Source organism: Vombatus ursinus, unplaced genomic scaffold (assembly GCF_900497805.2).
Source record: "Vombatus ursinus unplaced genomic scaffold, bare-nosed wombat genome assembly UNPS02001287.1, whole genome shotgun sequence".
Classification (NCBI taxonomy): domain Eukaryota; kingdom Metazoa; phylum Chordata; class Mammalia; order Diprotodontia; family Vombatidae; genus Vombatus; species Vombatus ursinus.
Genome location: NW_020941065.1, coordinates 9175354 through 9179860, shown reverse-complemented (window position 1 = coordinate 9179860; position 4507 = coordinate 9175354). Strand labels below are relative to the sequence as shown.

At 42.0% G+C, this 4507-nt stretch overlaps 1 long non-coding RNA gene across 1 annotated transcript in view; it reads left to right on the top strand.

The window, feature by feature from the left end:
* The window catches only part of LOC114045363, a 16234-nt gene extending 12050 nt beyond the window's left edge, over positions 1-4184 (top strand). The window contains exon 3 of the long non-coding RNA XR_003569364.1: positions 4078-4184. This is a non-coding gene — a long non-coding RNA (uncharacterized LOC114045363). The remainder of the gene's footprint in view (positions 1-4077) is intronic.
* Positions 4185-4507: the final 323 nt, after the last annotated feature.

Here is a 4507-nt window from a genome sequence, read left to right as displayed (position 1 = left end):
TCTCTCTCTCTCTCTCTCTCTCCCCCTAAGCTGATGTCTTGCTCCAGATGGGAAAGCTCATTTTACTCTGTGTATTTTCTGGTATATTCTCATCTGTATGCTTTCTCTGACTTCTGTTTGTTTTCAGCTTGGATAAATGGTTTTATTTGCTATTTACTGCCTGTATTCATTGTGAAACTGGATTTTGGTGGGAAGGGAGCCAAGGTTTGGATTTTTCAGTAGCTTCGGGCACTCCTTCTCCCTTAATGAATAGCAGTCAGGTGCTCAGCTTGAACCTCAAAATTATTTTCCACAGACTGACAGTATTTAAGGGAATAAACAGATGTACAATGATCTCAGGGCTTAGGGCACACCCCACAATCTGGGAAATCTGAGTAAAATTTTTTGGCCCTCCCTTTGTACAGAGAAGAAGTCTGATTTTTTTCTTCTTTTTTTTTTTTTAATGCAGTGTTTACAGTACCTTGTTGTAAAATTTGGCTTAAGTATTTGGTCATACGCTCTATGTCATCTGCTGGCCTTTGCATGTCACCTGTGGCTTCCGCAAAACTCCCCCAAAATCCCATTTAATTTCTTATGCTGACCGTGACATATGGAAACCACGATAGGGAAAGTGGTGATATAGAAGGGATGACTGTAATTCTAATCCAGTACCCCTTCTCTCTGAGTGACCAGCCAATGGCCTCAACCTTCCACTCCTTTTCTGCCAGGAATCAAAAGTCTCCTTTGGAGGGAGGTGACTGAGAATATTCTAGAGATACCTGTTCATGCCTCCATTCTACTACATCTAGACCCATTTAGATACATAGAACCTACATAAGCAAGCACATATGCCTTACGTGTTCCTTTACTCTATGAGAATGGACAATCTTTGAGGGGAGAGCCTTTCCTACTCTCTCAGCTACTCAGCCCCCGACACATAGTAAGTGATTAATAAATGCTTTTTCGTTCATTCATTCATTCATTTAGCTATCCATTTTTTCCATTCATTTATCCTGCCCAAAATCTAGAGCAAATGCTTAACAGTAGTTACTTAGTGAATTGATTATAATAATACTCATAACTAGTATTTGTGTAGTGCTTTAAGGTTTACAAAGCACTTTATAAATATCCCGTTTTACCCTCATAGCAATCCTGGAAGGTAGGTACTATTATTATTATCCCCATTTTACAGATGAGAAAACTGAGGGAGATAGTTAAGTGCATTCATTGCCTAGGGTCACAGAGCTAGAATTGATTATAGGATCAAATGAGATAATGTAAGTTGTTTTGCAAATCTCAAAACATAACATAAAGGTCAGTGGTGGTTATTATTATTTATTAATTGATGAATTAATGAAAAATTGATAATGGATGAATAATAATAATAATAACAACCTCATGTTTCCATTCTTTACCAGGCTGTAATGTTGACTCATCTACTCAGGTCTTTGTCTATCAGGCCATAGAAAGCTCTTCCCCTGGAAGCTCACTCCATACCTAGACCACCTGTCACATCAAGAAGTATCCCTTGCCCTATGGCCTCTCCTTGTGATTGTCAGGTTCCTCGCAGAACCTCCATGTTAAGGAGTTGGCCCAGGCCACCCATATCTTCCTTCCTTTCCAGGCTGCATTCCTGACTCATGTCCATAGGACTTTCTCTGCCACGCCTCCAGGAAGGGCACCTTCATCATCTCTCCATCCCTTCCCCCTTCAACTTCCTTTTAGACATTGCTTTTTCCTCTTAGAATGTAAGCTCCTTAGGGCTTACAGGACTATCTTTTCTTCTGCTTATATTTATATTCCCAGTGCAATGCCGGGCTCATAGTAATTACTTAATAAATGCTTATTGACTTGACTCTAATTGCGAGATTCTCTTATTCAGTGGAGGTCAGGTAGAAACGATCCAGGACCAGTCGCTATCCTGCTGGTATTCCATTTTAATGTTCTGTAGACTGCTGTACAGTTTGATAAAATGTATTATTATCATTCGTTATATCACAGATTTAAAGATGGAAGCAACCTTAGAGACAATCTGGTCTCTATTTTTACTGTTGAGGAAACTCAGACTTAGAGAGGGGAATTTTGGTGAGGTGGCCAGTGAGTAGCTGGCTTTGGTAGAATACGAGGTTCTTGGTTCACGTGTGTGTGTGTGTGTGTGTGTGTGTGTGTGTGTGTGGGTATCCATTAACTCAGGAAGGAGGAGCTGGTGCCCCGTGGTATTTGGCTGGTGCTGGAGGCTGATGCAGGGGAAAGGGCACAGGGAGTCTGATAACAGGAAGCACCAGGGGTCTGGCCTGTGGGAGCATGGTGGGAGTGTTCACTGGCATGTATCCCGGCTGTGGGCAGTCTGAATCCCAGGTGCCTCCCGAGGGGATTACAATTTTTATAAATCACATTTCCATACCTCCTTCTCTTTTCCCAAGAGTTTTCCACACATGGAGGAGAGGGTGAATTCATAGGACCATAACACCAAAGTTGGAAAGAGCCATCTGGTCTAACCTACTCGCTTGGCAGATGAGGAAACTGAGTCCCTAGGAGACTAAGTGACTTAGCTGAGGTCACACAGAGGCAGGACTGGCATTCAAACAAAAGAGGTCCTACACAGTCCACCCCACAAGAATCCAGTCGTTATCAGGCTTTCTTGGGATTAAAAACATGCTCTGCCTAAGTGTTTAGGCTTAGGTTGGTGGCTATGTCTGGACGGAGCTGGGTCCTCCCTGGCTGTCAAATCACTGTACATCCCTAGTTACAGAGAGGATGATGGGGACTGAAGTAGACATAATTCTGTTCCCACATGACTTTGGTTTCTTCTGCTAGGTTTCTCTGTTTTGAAAATATTTTTTTTTCTTGACACTTAAAGATTGAGTATTTTAGTATGATGATGTCTATTAAAAAAATTCTAAAATTGCTTTGTTCAATCATTTTCAGTTATGTCCAACTCTTCGTAACCCCATTTGGGGTTTTCCTGGCAGAGATATTGGAGTGGTTTGCCATTTCCTTCTCTAGCTCATTTTACAGATGAGGAAACTGAGGCAAACTGGATTAAGTGACTTGCCCAGGGTCACCCAGCTAGACAGTGTCTGAGGCTAGATTCGAACTCAGGAAGATAAGTCTTCTTGACTCTGTGCACTATGGTGCCACCTAGCTGCCCATCAACAACAATAACTTCATAGATCAGTTATCTGTGTTTATGTGGTCAAAGTTGTAGTTCTGTCTGTGATAATGGTCCAATTCCAGTGTAGTTTATTGTTTGAGTTCTCCAATATATTCTGGTTCGTATTTGTGGGATGGTGATTTGTATTTTATTGTCTTATGAAAGAAAGGGAGTTTCTGATGTATAATTCTAGCTATTAGGTCATGTCTCATTACCTAGGATATTATAGTGTCTCATTTGATACTGGGAGGTGGAAGATATTATTAGCTCCATTTTACAGATGAGGAAACTGAGACAAAGGGTAAGTAACTCACCCGGGGTCACACAGTCAATGTCTGAGACAGTCTTTGAACTCAGGGCTTCTCGACTCCAGAACCCTTGCTCTATCTATCTGAGTCACCTTTGAAGCCTGCAGTAAAGTGTTGCACAATTTCTAACAATTCCTTGCATAATCTGCATTAATCAGTAATTATTATTATCACTTCATTCTTGTCTGGTGTGTGGGAGTGTCAATGCTTGTTTTCATTGGCCTGTGTCCCAGCTCTGGGTAGTCTGAGTCTTAGGTGCCTCCCATGGAGTTTTAGAATTTTTCAGAGGTTAATTAGTAATAGTAATAATGATAATAATAATTGACAATAACTAGCATTTGTATAGAGGAATAGGATAGAGTGCTGGGCCAGAAGTTAGGAAGACCTGAATTTAAATTTGACCTCAGACACTTACAAGCTGGGTGGCCTTGGGTAAGTCACTTCACCCTGTTTGCCTCAGTTTCCTCATCTGTAAAATGAGGGGGAGAAGGAAATGGCAAACCACTCCAGTATCTCTGCCAAGAAAACCCCAAATTGGGGCAGGAAGAGTCAGACACAACCGACAACAAAATTTATATAGAACTCTAAGGTTTGTAGAATCTTTGTATCTATTATCCCATTTGCTTTATCTTCTAGAAGAGATGAAGGAGAATTCGTAAGATCACAGATGGAGAGCTGAAAGGGACCTCAGAAGGCAACCAGTCCAATCTCCTGATTTTACAGATGAAGAAACTGAGGCCCAGAGATATTAAATGACTTGGGATCATGGTGATGGGGATGGGATCTGAACCCCTAAAAGGAAAAGACCAGGTGTTTGGGATCTGGATCCAAAAAAAGAAAATCCTTGGACTTTTCCCAAATCTCTGGCATTTGCCTGAGGCTGTAATCCCCTCAACTGGCCTTTCATTGCGGCTGCCTCCAGTCTCCCAATTCTGTTGTGTTACTTCCCCATTGCCCTGGCCGCTTCCCACCCTTACTCCTATCTAGACTCCATTCTCCTTGGCCACGGGGTACAGGTCCCTGGCATTGTGACGTCACAGTCACCCCAGCTTACTGGCCACTCCCA